Source organism: Trachypithecus francoisi, unplaced genomic scaffold (assembly GCF_009764315.1).
Source record: "Trachypithecus francoisi isolate TF-2019V2 unplaced genomic scaffold, Tfra_2.0 Lachesis_group16, whole genome shotgun sequence".
NCBI lineage: Eukaryota > Metazoa > Chordata > Mammalia > Primates > Cercopithecidae > Trachypithecus > Trachypithecus francoisi.
This window is the reverse complement of record NW_022681461.1, coordinates 15,904,506-15,920,685: the sequence shown is the minus strand read 5'-3', so window position 1 is coordinate 15,920,685 and position 16,180 is coordinate 15,904,506. Positions and strand designations below refer to the sequence as shown.

At 44.6% G+C, this 16,180-nt stretch overlaps 1 long non-coding RNA gene across 3 annotated transcripts in view; it reads left to right on the top strand.

Moving 5' to 3' along the window:
* LOC117098428 overlaps positions 1–16,180 on the top strand; it is a 56,921-nt gene that overhangs the window by 6,969 nt on the left and 33,772 nt on the right. For all 3 annotated transcript variants that reach the window (XR_004443401.1, XR_004443400.1, XR_004443399.1), the window contains exon 3: positions 9,673–10,048. This is a non-coding gene — a long non-coding RNA (uncharacterized LOC117098428). The remainder of the gene's footprint in view (positions 1–9,672; positions 10,049–16,180) is intronic.

The window sequence follows — 16,180 nt, the reverse complement described above, 5'->3', positions numbered from 1 at the left end:
AATTCTGCCCAGAAACAATCAAGTGGGGAAGGATCCTTATCTCCCACATGCCGGGATACATGGCACAGGGCTGCCTAACCTGGGGGGAGACAGTCCCTCCCTGCTCACTGCGGAGTTCCTGCCTCCTCTATCCCTGCTCTTCTTCCTTTTTTTTTTTTTTTTTTGAGATGGAGTTTCGCTCTTGTTGCCCAGGCTGGAGTGCAATGGTGCGATCCCTGCTCACCGCAACCTCCTCCTCCTCAGTTCAAGTGATTCTCCTGCCTCAGCCTCCCGAGTAGCTGGGATTACAGGCATGCGCCACCACACCCGGCTAATTTTGTATTTTTTTTTAGTAGAGACAGGGTTTCTCCATCTTGGTCAGGCTAGTCTTGGAACTCCTGACCTCAGGTGATCTGCCCATCTCGGCCTCCCAAAGTGCTGGGATTACAGGCATGAGCCACTGCACCCAGTCTCTTCTTCTTCTTTTACCAGCTGTGTCCCTGCCGGGTATGGACAGGACAGAAGCCCAGCTGCAGAGCACCCAATTCTCTATCTGGAAGGGAAGAGAAATGCATATCAGGCTGTTCTCCGTTAGCTGCTTATTCAGGAAGGAAGGATGGAGGGAGAAAATGAATGCAAAAACACTGCTTTAGGACTTTGGTGTTGTATTTTCTTTTCAGTTTTGTTTTCCACAGTTGTGAGAACATTAGCCTTGCCTATTTAGCAGTAGTATTTCCTTCACATTTTTCACAAGTTCCTTTTCAAGAGGTTCTCAGCTCATCCATTGGTGCAGTGCTAGATGTGAACAGTAAAAATAGGAGTTATTAAGGACAACGGTGACAGTGAATTCTGAAGGAGGTGACTATCGTTTTCGATACTGTCCATAGCAGATTACCTTGGTTACAAATGACCTCCAAACAGTTGTTCAGCTTGGACGCTCCATGCCCCATTGTATATAGAGAGAGTTTGGGGCTTAAGTTCTAATTAATGGCCATTTTCTCTTGTCCCACCTCCTAATGTTGACTTAAAACAATACCAGTGTCACACAAGACTACACAGGTTGTTTCTGTTTAGATCAAGTAGACTGGCACCCTGGTGAAACACAACACAATATCCACAACAAGAAATAAACACAGCCTTCATCGTCCTTCCTCTTTTTTACCTTGCCAGGTTCCTCTGATGAGAACCCCACCACAGATAATTTGCCTGTGTGTTCACGCACTGGCTCACGACTGAAATCTGTAGAACTTCCAATAGCACCAGAAGTGAACGTGGGGAGAAATGAGCCACAGAACTTTTGGGAAATGCTACCAGCATAGAATCTTCCCAGGGGTTTAGGTCTCTGCAGTAGGGGACTCTGTACAGTCAGAAACATGCTTTAAGCATCCACTCTGTCCAGATTTGAGCATGGTGCCTGGCCCATAGAGATGCCCAATCATTATAAACTGAATTGAAGTGAGTTCTGTTGAGTTGGAGTGGGTGGGATAGTAAAAGGTAGAAAAAGGGATGCTCTCTTCTTTGATTTTCGGATAGTCTAATAACAACAACAATAATAATAATTAATATCTATGAAGTGTTTACTATGGGACAGGCCTGTTTTCAAGCACTTTACATGCATTATTTTTAAAATTCATACAATATTCCCATGAAGTAGTTATTTTTAATATTTCCATTTTAGATAAGAAAGCTGAAGTTAAATCACTTTCCCAAGGTCATAATACTAGCATGCAGGCTAGGCATGGTGGCTCACATCTATAATTCTAGCACTTTGGGAGGTGAAGGCAGGAGGATTGCTTTAACCTAGGAGTTCAAGACCAGCTTGGGCAACATAGTGAAACCTTGTCTCTACAAAAATAAAAATTACAAAATTAGCCAGGTGTAATGGTGCACACCTGTAGTTCTAGCTACTAGGGAGGCTGAGGTGGGAGAATCACCTGAGCCTGGGAGATCAAGGCTGTAGTGATCACGCCACTGGACTCTAGTCTGAGCAACAGAATGAGACCCTGTCTCACCTGGTGCGGTAATTCATACCTGTAATCCCAACACTTTGGGAGGCTGAGGCAGGTGGATTGCTTGAGGACAGGAGTTCAAGACCAGCCTGACCAACATGGTGAAACCTTGTCTCTACTAAAAATACAAAAATTAGCTGGGCGTGGTGGCAGGCTCCTGTAATCCCAGCTACTCGGGAGGCCGAGGCAGGAGAATTGCTTGAACCCAGTGAGAGGTGAAGCCAGCTGGACTTCCTGGGTCAAGTGGGGACTTGGAGAACTTTTCTGTCTAGCAAGAGGATTGTAAAACGCACCAATCTGCGCTCTGTAGCTAGCAAGAAGATTGTAAAATGCACCAATCACCACTCTGTAAAACGCACCAATCAGCAGGATCCCAAAAGTAGCCAATCACAGGGAGGATTGAAAAAAGGGCATTCTGATAGGACAGAAACAGAACATGGGAGGAGACAAATAAGGGAAAAAAGCTGGCCACCCCAGCCAGCAGCAGCAACCCACTCCGGTCCTCTTCCATGGTGTGGAAGCTTTGTCCTTTTGCTCTGCACAATAAACCTTGCTACTGCTCACTCTCTGGGTCCGTGCCACCTTTAAGAGCTGTAACACTCACCTTTAAGAGCTGTGACATTCACCGCAAAGGTCTGTGGCTCAGTTCTTGAATTCAGTGAGACCACGAACCCACCGGCTGGAACCAATTCCAGACACACCAGGAGGCGGAGGTTGCAGTGAGCTGAGATCGCACCATTGCACTCCAGCCTGGGCTACGGAGCGAGACTCCATCTCAAAAAAAAAAAAAGGTTGAGACCCTGTCTCAAAAACAAAACAAAGGGCAGGCACGGTGGCTCATGCCTGTAATCCCAGCACTTTGGGAGGCTAAGGTGGGCAGATCACCTGAGGTCGGGAGTTCGATACCAGCCTGACCAACATGGAGAAACCCTGTCTGTACTGAAAATACAAAATTAGCTGGGTGTGATCATGCGTGCCTGTAATCCCGCTACTTGGGAGGCTGAGGCAGGAGAATCATTTGAACCTGGGTGGCAGAGGTTGCAGTGAACCGAGATTGCTCTATTGCACTCCAGCCTGGGCAACAAGAGCAAAATTCCGTCTCAAAAAAAAAAAAAAACCTAGCATGCAGTAGAACTGGAGCCCCAACAGTCTGACTCTAGAGCCATTCACTATTCCACTGTCACTCAAATGGAGTATTTTAGGGGCCTGAGTTTTCTATGAGAGGTAGTATATCTATACAGCATCCTGAAGAATATTACGATGGAGTTTGCACCCTAACAAACATGTATGTATTTATAGAAGATGTTATTTGTACTGTTAAATCATATGTATATATACCATGTATTTTATCTATATTTCTACAAACTGATCAGCAACATGTGATAGTGAAGCTGATTTGAGCGATCTTTTATAATTAGTGAAGTATATTTAAACATGTATTGAAGGATAATATACCTACAGAAAAATGTACATATCATATGTGTATAGCTTCATGAGTTTTCACAAACTAGACTACACTCATTCATCCACCTCCCAGAACAAGAAACAAAACATTCTCAGCACTCCAGAGACCTGGTCCAGTCTCTCCCTCCCCTGGGGGCAACCTCTATCCTGATTTCTGACACCACAGATTACTTAGCAATGGGAAATTCTAAAATCTTTTTCTTTTTTTCAGAGACTTGCTATGTTTCCCAGGCTGATCTTGAACTCTTGGCCTTAAGCCAGCCTCCTGTCTTGGCCTCCCAAAATGCTCGGATTACAGGCATAAGCCACCGTGCCCTGCCAGAAAATTTTTAGTGTGGGAAAATTGTCAAAGTTCATCAAGAAGCCTCAGTTTCGGCCGGGTGCGGTGGCTCACGCCAGTAATCCCAGCACTTCGGGAGGCTGAGGGGGGCAGATCACTTGATGCCAGGAGTTTGAGACCAGCCTGGCCAACATGGTGAAACCCCAACTCTACTAAAAGTACAAAAATTAGCTGGGCATGGTGGCGTGCATCTATAATCCCAAGTACTCAGGAGGCTGAGGCAGGAGAATCGCTTGAACCCAGGAGACGGAGGTTGCAGTGAGCCGAGATTGTGCCACTGCACTCCAGCCTGGGCGACAGAGTGAGACTCTGTCTAAGGAAGGGAAGGGGAGGGGAGGGAAAGAAAGGGAGGAAAGGGAGGAAAGGAAGGAAAGGAAGGAAGGCAACTTCACTATATAAGATAAACCTCAAACAATAAATATAAGAAAAATCAATCATTGAGTTCCGTTCCTTGAGGTTACATCTTTCGGATCTACTCCCTTCTTGTGGAGTTCCAGAAGTGCCCTTTCAAATAACTGTTGAGAATGGGCTGGGAATGAGGAGGGGGTTGACATACACTTATCTAAGCAAATTTGTAAATAAAGCAAAAAGCAATTTAAAGGGGAGTCTGTGGTAGGGTTTTGTTTTGTTTTGTTTTGTTTTGTTTTTTGAGACGGAGTTTCACTCTTGTTGCCCAGGCTGGAGTGCAAGGGTGCAATCTCAGCTCACAACCTCTGCCTCACGGGTTCAAGTGATTCTCCTGCCTCAGCCTCCCGAGTAGATGGGATTGCAGGCATGCGCCACCACACCTGGCTAATTTTGTATTTTTAGTAGAGACAGGGTTGCTCCATATTGGTCAGGCCGGTATTGAACTCCCGACCTCAGGTGATCCACCCGCCTCAGCCTCCCAAAGTGCTGGGATTACAGGTGTGAGCCACGGTGCCTGGCTGTGGTAGGTTTTTACACATGAATAAGACTATCCAAAATGCCTTCTAATATCCGAGCATTGGATGTATTGCTATGTTTGCAAGCCTCTGAGCCCCCTTCTAAGAATCTTCACAGGGAGCTGGGCAGCGGGAGTGGCAGCCATGTTGGTACAATGTGGCCTTGCCCCCAGTATCATCTGATTGGACCAGAAAGAGACATCTGACTCAGGCTGGCCAATTAGATCCTCTCTCCCAAGAATTTTTCACTGGAGAGAAAGGATGCCAGTTAGTGTAGGTTGGTCTCTTAAACTAAGGGCATCCCAACTGAAGAGCTTTGGCTTTGCAGCACAGTCAAGAAGAAACACACACCACCAGACTGCAGAGAGAAGGAAGGAAGTAGACATGCTGAGAGGCGGAGAGGAGGGCCGCAAAATAAGAGACAGGAGAAGACCATGGAGGCACAGAGAGGAGGACGCTGGAACAAAGTAGCTGACTTGATTTTTGCTGGTCTTCTGGTTTAGGTTCTCGTCAAGCCATCATGAGATCCAGCTGTGCCTCTTATTTTTGGGCTCCTCAGATGATTCTAGACCTTCATCCTATAATCTTCCTCAGCATTTTGCGGATGCTAGCTAGAAGGGCATCTGTTACTTGCTGTTTCAGAAACAAGGGCTGCAAAATTCAGTGGCTTAAAACAAGAGCAACACTTACTTTCCTTACAGATCTGTAATCTGAACAAGGCTTAGCACGGACAGCTCATTTCCACTCCAACTTGGTTTCAGCTGACAGCTTGAAGGCTGACACTCACACATGCCTGATTCTTGGGTTGCAAAGACTCAAGCAGTTGTGGCTGGAAGAGTTGTGGCTGCATAGGAACCTCTCTGTTTCTCTGTGGTCTCTTTATCATGGTAGCTTCAGGAATAGATGGACTTTCCCATGGAGGCTAAGGGCTCCAAATGCACAGGTCCCAAGGAGAGAGAGCCAGGTGGAAGCCACATTGCCTTTTAGTACCCAGCCTCTGAAGCCATGCAATGTCATTTGATCTCATTCTATTTGTGGCAGCAGTTACAAAAATCCATCTTGGTTGAGGGACCCCATCTCTCAGTGAAGGAATGTCAGCATCACTATTTTTTTTTTTTTTTTTGAGATGGAGTTTCGCTGTTGTTGCCCAGGCTGGAGTGCAGTGGTGCGATCTCAGCTGACTGCAACCTCCGCCTCCCGGGTTCAAGTGATTCTCCTGCCTCAGGCCTCCCAAGTAGCAGGGATTACAGGTTCCTGCTACCATGCCCTGCTCATTTTTTGTATTTTTAGTAGAGACGGGGTTTCACCATGTTAACCAGGATGGTCTTGATCTCCTGACCTCATGATCCGCCCGCCTAGGCCTCCCACAGTGCAGGCATTACAGGCGTGAGCCACCGCGCCCGGCCAGCATTACATTTTAAAACGAACATGTGGCCAGAATGTATATTAGGTGGCCATCTTTGGAAAATACAATCAGTCATACTTGTAAACAAAAGAATGTTGATTAACATGTGGATTAATTAGCTGAGTGTGGTGGCGCATGCCTGAAGTTCCAGGCTAAGGTGAAAGGATCACTTGAGCCCAGGAGATTGAGGCTGCAGTGAGCTATGATCGCACCACTGCACTCCCGTCTGGGTGACAGAGTGAGACCCTGACTCGAAAAATAAAAAAAAATGTGGATTAATCCCCAAAAATAAAAAAGGCATTAGAATGCCTAGAAAATTATCAGTGTTGTGATGGGAAATGGGTTGGTGGGTGTAATAAGAATTCTTTCTTTTACCTCCTGCTGTGAATTGATGAACGTCAAACTCATCTGTAGGTAGTCTCACTGAATTCTACCCAAGAAGCAGCATTTTAAAGATGACTAGTCTTTCGTTCTGTAATTGTCTTGTCTTTTATTTTACTACATAATTTGGCATGAATCAAGTTTAAATCCCTTGTTATTTGTAATGAAAGGTTTCTAGTCATGTTGTTTTCAAATGTTACTTGTAAGCATGTATTAGTTCCTTCTTGAATTGCTACAGTGAAACACTGGAGGCCGGGCACCGTGGCTCACGCCTGTAATCCCAGCACTTGGGGAGGCCGAGGTGGGTGGATCACGAGGTCAGGAGATCGAGACCCTCCTAGCTAACACGGTGAAACCCCATCTCTACTAAAAAATACAAAAAAATTAGCCAAACGTTGTGGCGGGCGCCTGTAGTCCCAGCTACTGTGATGGCTGAGGCAGGAGAATCATTGGAATCTGGGAGGCGGAGGTTGCAGTGAGCCTAGATTGTGGCACTGCACTCCAGCCTGGGCAACACAGCAAGACTCTGTCAAAGAAAGAAAGACAGAGAGAGAGAAGGAGGGAAGGAGGGAGGGAGGGAGGGAGGAAGAAAGGACTGGAGACTCAGTAATTTATAAAGAAACGAGGTTTCATTGGCTGATGATTTCACAGGCTGTACAGGAGGCAAGGTGGTTTCTGCTTCTGGGGAGCCCTCAGAAAACTTACGATCATGGCGGATGATGCGGAGGGAAAGCAGACACCTTACATGGCTGGAGCAGAAGCAAGAGCTGGGGGTGGGGGAGGTACTACACACTTTTTTTTTTTTGAGACGGAGTCTCGCTCTGTCCCCCAGCCTGGAGTGCAGTGGTGCAATCTCGGCTCACTGCAAGCTCTGCCTCCCGGGTTCACGCCATTCTCCTGCCTCAGCCTCCCGAGTAGCTGAGACTACAGGCGCCCGCCACCTCGCCCGGCTAGTTTTTTGTATTTTTAGTAGAGACGGGGTTTCACCGTGTTAGCCAGGATGGTCTCTATTTCCTGACCTCATGAGACCCGCCTCGTCCTCCCAAAGTGCTGGGATTATAGGCGTGAGCTACCGCGCCCGGCCACGTGCTACACACTTTTAAACAACTAGATCTCATGATAACTCACTGTCACAAGAAAAGCCCGGAGGGGATGGTGCTAAAGCATTCATGAGAAACTGCTCCCATAATCCAATCACCTCCTACCAGGTCCCACCTCCAACATTGGGGATTACAGTTGACATGAAATTTGGGCAGGGACACAGATGCAAACCTTATCAAAGCATACCCTTTCTTGTTTGTATAAGAAACAAGAAATGAGGTTTCCCTCCAACTGGAGCCTTCTCAATCTCCTCATAAATAATCCAGATTTTCAGGGTTCAAAATACTCCAGAGCTATAAAGTAGGGACTGCTGAAAGATGTATTAACTCCTCCAGGCCTCCAAGGTGCTATTTAAAATGTTATTGCTTCATATCCCATAATAGATGCTGAAACCTTATTGATGGCCTTTCTCCTGATTGTTTGTATGTGGAGGTTGAAGGTTTGGAAATAAAGAGTTGGTGAACTAGAACAGGACACTGAATTAACTCTTTCAGCAAGGCTTAAAATAAAGGAGTTTAGTCATATAAACTCTAAAGCCTAAAAGATACTGAAGCTTCCAGAATGAATCAGTAGCTAAGACAGTGTTATTAGATGCAATAATTACTGGAGGGGTGAAAACCTTGTTGATGCTGACTGAGAACAGGTATATTTAATACTTCTTTTATAGCAACATTTCCAATACTGTACTAATATGAATATTAACCTAGTGTCTGTGTATTAAAATATGCATATTCTGGTTATATAGAAGAAACTTCAAACTGCCATCTTTTTATTATTAATAAAAGGTTAATCAGGTTTATGTTAACATCTTCAATTCATAGATTGATCTGTTTGCAATAGGGAAAGAAATGAGACCATCAGTGTCTAGTTTAAAAAATTCTACCTATAATAATAAACAAGGCCGGGCGCGGTGGCTCACGCCTGTAATCCCAGCACTTTGGGAGGCCAAGGCGGGCGGATCACAAGGTCAGGAGATCGAGACCATGGTGAAACCCCGTCTCTACTAAAAATACAAAAAAATTAGCCGGGCGCGGTGGCGGGCGCCTGTAGTCCCAGCTACTCAGGAGGCTGAGGCAGGAGAATGGCGGGAACCCGGGAGGCGGAGCTTGCAGTGAGCCGAGATCACGCCACTGCACTCCAGCCGGGGCGACAGAGAAAGACTCCGTCTCAAAAAATAAAAAATAAAAAATAATAATAATAATAAACATATATGCATGAATATAGAGGCAACCTGAATAGTAGGTATATTTTGGATCTGGTGTAACTAGATACATGGGAAGAAAGCCCTGATTTGTAGCATTTGCCAAGCTATATGGTGCAAATATTTCTACCGTGGCTGACTTCTAGCTACCCACATGGCATCTGATATTACATTTGGAGCCATTCACGATATAAAATGTCTAGAGAATGAACCTCTATGCAGAGGAGCACCAAAGTGCCAGACATAAGCAAAGAAGCATCTTTACTTCAATCCCAGTCAAGCTTCCTAAGCACCCCAGACCCAGTCACCATCTGACCACAACCACAGGACAGACTCTTTTGTTGGTTCATCATCCAGAACATGTGACTTCTAGCTACTTGGGGCAGAGGAAAGAAATCCTGGGAGACTCATAGCTCTTCAGTACCTGTGGACCAGAACTAGTCACGTGCCCCCTCACTCCAGCTACAAGCAGGCTGAAAAATTGCGGGCAGCATGTGGGCATTTGGTGATTAGTAAATGTCTTGGTCATAATGTTATGTGGGATTCTTGGCCTCTTTTTTTCCTCCCTTCCCCTTATCTCATCCTCTGTAAGAAATTTAAAAGAAAGAAAGAGAGAGACAGAGAGAAGGAAGAAGGGAAAATAGGGAGGGAGGAAGAAAGGAAGGAATGAATGAGGCAGGAAGGGAGAAAACATGGAAGGAAGAATACCAGAAGGAATTTGCTCTACAGGATGTAAAATGCAACCACTAAAACTACCAACAAAACAACACTATCAGCAGATACTGCTAAATAAAAACGATTAACAAAGAACTGTAATAGCAGAGGCTTTCACTGTGTTTTTAACCTGTTTCATTTTTCTTTTTAATCAGCAATGATAAGGCAACTAAACTGGATTAAGTGCTATCATCTTGGAGGTGCAAAGGCAAACAAGGAGAAAGAAGTGATTGAAGAGCACTTCAGAAAGCCTGGTGCATTCAAATCAGCAGGGCTTGATTACTCGCATCCCAGGACACTTAAGGAATTGGCAAATATAATTGCAAGACCACCAGCCTTTATTTTAGAAAATGAAGGTTGGACAGAAGAAGGTCCTGACAAGTAGAATCAGCAGATGGAGTACTTGTTTTTTAAAACAGGGAAAAGGACAGCTGTAGTAATTATAGACTATTCAGCTTATCTTGGATACCTGGGAAGATACAAGAGCAAATCATCAAACAATCAATTTGCAACCACCTAGAAGAGCACAAGGTACTGGGTCGTAATCAACATGATTTTGTGAAGTGCAAATTATGCCACACCAATTTAATTTTATCTATGATAGAGTGATGAGCCTGGCAGAAGAGGGGAAAGAAATATCTACAGCCGGACTTCAATAAGGTTTTCTATTTTTTTATTTTTATTTAAAATATTCCATTTCCTGGCATTTTCAGCATCCACCTTCTGAGAGGATGCTATCTGAACAGCAGTTGGGTAGGTATGATGCTGGGTAAAACACTCAAAATGGTAAAAACAAGGATTCTACTCCAGGCTGACATAGTTAGTAGTAGTAGTTGTTATTATTATTTTAGTCAATTGATGTAGACAAAAGTGACAGTAGTGAGGTGAAGATGGCATTCTCCATCACTGATGAGACATATGACAGAAAATAGGCGATGTAAAAACCCATTGAAGGCCGGGCGCGGTGGCTCAAGCCTGTAATCCCAGCACTTTGGGAGGCCGAGACGGGCGGATCACGAGGTCAGGAGATCGAGACCATCCTGGCTAACATGGTGAAACCCCGTCTCTACTAAAAAATACAAAAAACTAGCCGGGCGACATGGCGGGCGCCTGTAGTCCCAGCTGCTTGGGAGGCTGAGACAGGAGAATGGCGTAAACCCAGGAGGCGGAGCTTGCAGTGAGCTGAGACCCGGCCACTGCACTCCAGCCTGGGCGGCAGAGCGAGACTCCGTCTCAAAAAAAAAAAAAAAAAAAAAAAAAAAAACCCATTGAAGAGGTCCAACAGCTAAATAATATGAGATCCAGAAGTGGAGAACAGACAAAATGGCATAAGGGACATTACTAGAGAAATTAAGAAAATTCCCAGCACTTTGGGAGGCTGAGACGGGCGGATCACGAGGTCAGGAGATCGAGACCATCCTGGCTAACATGGTGAAACCCCGTCTCTACTAAAAATACGAAAATCTAGCCGGGCGAGGTGGCGGGCGCCTGTAGTCCCAGCTACTCCGGAGGCTGAGGCAGGAGAATGGCGTGAACCCGGGAGGCGGAGTTTGCAGTGAGCTGAGATCCGGCCACTGCACTCCAGCCCGGGCGACAGAGCAAGACTCCGTCTCAAAAAAAAAAAAGAAAATTTCCGAGAAAAGGACACATTTTTACATTACAATAACCCTCTAAGTGCCAACAGTGATCAATGGGGAAGATAACCCACTTGGACATAATTTTGTAAAATTTTTAGAACTCTAAGAATAAACAAAAGTTTTTGAAAGCTTCCAGAAGGAAAAATTAGGCCACCTATAGAGGAATGTAAATTGAACAGCCAAATTCTCATTAACATCTCTGGCTGCTGGAAGATAATAGAGTAGTCCTTTCAGTTCTGGGGGTAATTAAATTTGAAACTAATTTACATATCCAGCCTACCTATCAATCAACTGTGAGGGTAGAATGTAGGTATTTCATACAAACCAGGGCTTGTAAAATGTACTTGCAAGGACTCCTTTTTTAAGTTATTTGAGCATGTATTCCAGCAGGATGATGAAGTTATCCAAGAAAGATTAAGGCAAGGGATCTTTCTAACACAAGAAAGGAAAGTAGTGTGTGATTAAAAAAAAAAAAAAAATTATCCATTTTAAAGTAGGAGGACAAAGAGTTCCAAAGAGAAGGACTCTGGGGCAAAAGTATTGCATGCAGTCCATAGTGTTACTAGGAGAACAACAACAAAAGTTTTAGTATAGTCCCGGCGCAGTGACTCACGCCTGTAATCCCAGCACTTTGGGAGGCCAAGATGGGTGGATCACGAGGTAAGGAGATCGAGACCATCCTGGCCAACATGGTGAAACCCCGTCTCTACTAAAAACACAAAAAATTAGCCGGGTGCGGTGGCGGGCGCCTGTAGTCCCACCTACACGGGAGGCTGAGGCAGGAGAATGGCGTGAACCCGGGAGGTGGAGAGCCGAGATGGCGCCACTGCACTCCAGCCTGGGCGACAAAGCGAGACTCTGTCTCAAAAAAAAAAAAAGTTTTAGTATAAGATAAGCTATATATTTAGTCAATAAAAAGATAGGAAATTAATAATTCCAGAAAAACCAAAAGCTAATTGAGTATGTTATGGCCCAATTTAGAAGAAGAATGTATAATTTTCAGTAATTTAGGGGGTGTGAGAAAAAGACTAGTACATGGTGCTAAGACATTTTTCATTGAATATATGAAGGGTATGATAAACATATGAAGGGTATGATAAATATATGAAGGGTATGATAAATATATGAAGGGTATGATAAATATATGAAGGATATGACACTGCCCTCATAGAGAGGAAAATTGCATTCCTAATATGCTACCTAGTTCAGCAGTGCACAATATTGATGTAGTCTTACTAATGTAATTACTTTTTGTTGTCGTTGTTGTCTTAACTACAGTCACCATCCTGTACATTAGATCTCTAGAATGTATTCATCTTCTTTTTTTTTTTTGGAACGGAGTCTTGCTCTTTCTCCCGGGCTGGAGTGCAGTGGCGGGATCTCAGCTCACTGCAAGCTCCGCCTCCCGGGTTTACGCCATTCTCCTGCCTCAGCCTCCCCAGTAGCTGGGACTACAGGCGCCCGCCACCTCGCCCGGCTAGTTTTTTGTATTTTTAGTAGAGACGGGGTTTCACCGTGTTAGCCAGGATGGTCTCGATCTCCTGACCTCGTGATCCGCCCGTCTCGGCCTCCCAAAGTGCTGGGATTACAGGCTTGAGCCACCGCGCCCGGCCTGTATTCATCTTCTAAGTTAAAGTTCATCCTTTACACTCAACTTAAGGACAAAGTAAGGAAGATCTTGGTTATGTTGCAAAAAAAGGCAAGCATTATTCTTCATAATATAAAAGTATAGGTAACAAAAGGTGGGAAATGGAAAGTTAAGGAAATATGAAGAGAAGGATAGTATCATAGATACCTGCAACTTCTATAATCTGAAGTCAGGATACTGACTCAAGTTTTTGGAATGAAAAATTGAGGTGTAACATACTATTTAAAGTTAAAGGGTAACCACAACAAAACTTAAAAATAATGGCATAACTACCTAACACTGAAGGAATTGGGAGGATGAAGAAAACATAAATGAGCTAAGTTCTTATCTTTTATACCTGCAGGCCATTAGATAACCAAGAAATTGGAAAGAAGAGTGATTTTTCCAAACACTTCTTATATTCAAAGCATGCATAAGTCATGAGTAGTTTTTTTGTAGGCAGATCTGTATGGTCATGGGGGTATAATCTCAGAGCACAGGTGCAGACAATCTCTGTAGCATAGGGACACATTGTGTTAGGAATGATCTTGCAGCCATAGCATTTTTTCCATTTCATTATCCATACCCAGTTATAAGATTGTATTTGCAAACTTAAAGATGTATTTGCTTTAATACTCTCTTAAATTTTCCCGGAATTATCTTTGATATTTCACAGAGTACTGTCTCCAAAATTTAATAGCTTGGTACATGGCCATGTGGCTTTATCTAGTGTTTTATTGTCTCTGACTTCTGTTCCAAAAGAATATATTTTCAAGATTGGGTTATTGTTCTCACTGAATTAAATGCTCACTGGAACTTGCTCCTTAGATGACCTTGTTATAGAATAAAAACTATTTAAAAATTATAACTCTAAACATTAAAATAATAGGCCAGGGGTGGTGGCTCACACCTGTAATCCCAGTACTTTTAGAAGTTGAGGTAGGAAGATCACTAGAGCCCAGGAGCTTGAGACCAGCCTGGGCAACAAAGTAAGACCTCCTTTCTACAAAATATTATTATATTTTTTTAATTTGATGAACTTTTTTTTTTGAGACAAGTTTCGCTCTTGTTGCCCAGGCTGGAGGACAATGGCGCAATCTTGGCTCACTGCAACCTCTGCCTCCCAGGTTCAAGGGATTCTCCTGCCTCAGCCTCCTGAGTAGCTCCCATTACAGGCATGCGCCACCATGCCTGGCTAATTTTTGTATTTTTAGTAGAAACGGGGTTTCACCATGTCGGTCAGGATAGTCTTGAACTCCTGACATCGTGATCCACCTGCCTCAGTCTCCCAAAGTGCTGGGATTACAGGCGTAAGCCACCCCACCGGGCCTATTTATTTATTTTTTTGAGATAGAATCTCGCTCCTGTCACCCAGGCTGGAGTGCAGTGGTGCGATCTTGGCTCACTGCAACCTCTGCCTCCCAGGTTCAAGCATTTCTCCTGACTCAGCCTCCCAAGTAGCTAGAACTACAGGTGCCCACCACCACGCCTGGTTAATTTTTGTATTTTCAGTAGAAACAAGATTTCACCATGTTGTCCAGGCTGGTCTTAAATTCCTGACCTCAGGTGATTCACCGGCCGCGGCCTCCCAAAGTGTTGGGATTACAGGCATGAGCCACCGCACCCGGCCGAAAAAATTACTCTTGACTGGAGTTAAATAATTTCAAATTTTGCACAAAACTGGGACTTTCTTATTTTTAAAACTTATTTATTTATTTATTGAGATAGAGTCTTGCTCTGTCACCCAGGCTGGAGTGCAGTGGCATGATCTCGGCTCATTACAAACTCTGTCTCCTGGGTTCAAGCAAATCTCCTGCCACAGCCTCCCAAGTAACTGGGACTACAGGTATGTGCCACCACACCTGGCTAGTTTTTGTATTTTTAGTAAAGACGGGATTTCACCACGTTAGCCAGGCTGGTCTTGAAATACTGACCTCGGGTAATCTGCCCACCTCCACCTCCCACAGTGCTGGGATTACAAGCATGAGCCACTGCGTCCAGCCAATTTTTTTTTTTTTTTTTTTGACAGAGTCTCGCTCTGTTGCCAGGCTGGAGTGCAGTGGCATGATCTCAGCTCACTGCAACCTCTACCTCCCAGGTTCAAGAGATTCTCCTGCCTCAGCCTCCCAAGTAGCTGGGACTACAGGCACACACCACTACGTCTGGCTAGTTTTTGTATTTTTAGTAGAGACGGGGTTTCACCATGTTGGCCAGGATGGTCTCGATCTCTTGACCTTGTGATCCGCCCGCCTTGGCCTCCCAAAGTGCTGGGATTATAGGTGTGTGCCACCATGCCCGGTCCATGTTTTTAATTTAAAAAAAAAATTTTTCAGAGATGGGGTCTCACCATGTTGCCCAGGCTGGTCTTAAACACCTGGGCTCAAGTGACCCTCCCACCTCAGCCTCCCAAAGTATTAGGATTACAGGTGTAAGTCACTGTGCCTGCCAAAGCTGGGACTTTCTTAATAGGCCGGTTATACTATTTCAAATATTCATTATTCTTTGTTTTTGAGACAGGGTCTTGCTCTTTTGCCCAGGCTGAGTGCAAGTGGTACGATCAGGGCTCACTGCAGCCTTGACCTCCCAGGCTCAAGTGATCCTCCCACCTGAGCCTTCCAAGTAGCTGGGACTACAAGCACACACCACCACACCTAGCTAATTTTGTTTGTTTGTTTGTTTGTTTGTTTTTTGTAGAGACAGTGTCCCTCTATGTTGCCCAGGCTGGTCTCGAACTCCTGCAGTCAAGCTATGCTTCCCACCTCAGCCTTCCAAAATGCTGGGATTACAGGCGTGAGTCATACCACTCTTGAGAGCCTTGTTATTCCAACTTATGTAAAATATGAGCATATCATAAAAGAGCAGTATTTATTTTAAAAGTTTTGGGTGAGAGAGCCTCTTTACAACTAGAAAACTAAAAGCAGAAATGTTTAATAGAGCCCTGGCACAGTGGCTCATGCCTGTAATCCCAGCACTTTGGGAGGTTGAGGAGGGCAGATCACCTGAGGTTGGGAGTTCAAGACCAGCCTGGCCAACATGGTGAAGCCCTGTCTCTACTAAAATTACAAAAACTAGCCAGGTGTGGTCATGGGCACCTATAGTCCCAGCTACTTGGAAGGCTTAGGCAGGAGCATCACTTGAACCCAGGAGGCAGAGGTTGCAGTGAGCTGAGATGGTGCCACTGCACTCCAGCCTGGGTGACAGAGCAAGGCTCCATCCAAAGAAAAAAAAAAAAAAGAAATGTTTAACAGAAAGTCTCACACAAACCCACAGCTAACATCATACTGTATGGGGAAAAGTTGAAACGTTTTCCTCTAAGATCTGGATCAAGACAAGGATGTCCACTTTCATCACTTTTATTCAACATAGTCCTAGAACTGCTAGCCAAAGTAATTAGGCAAG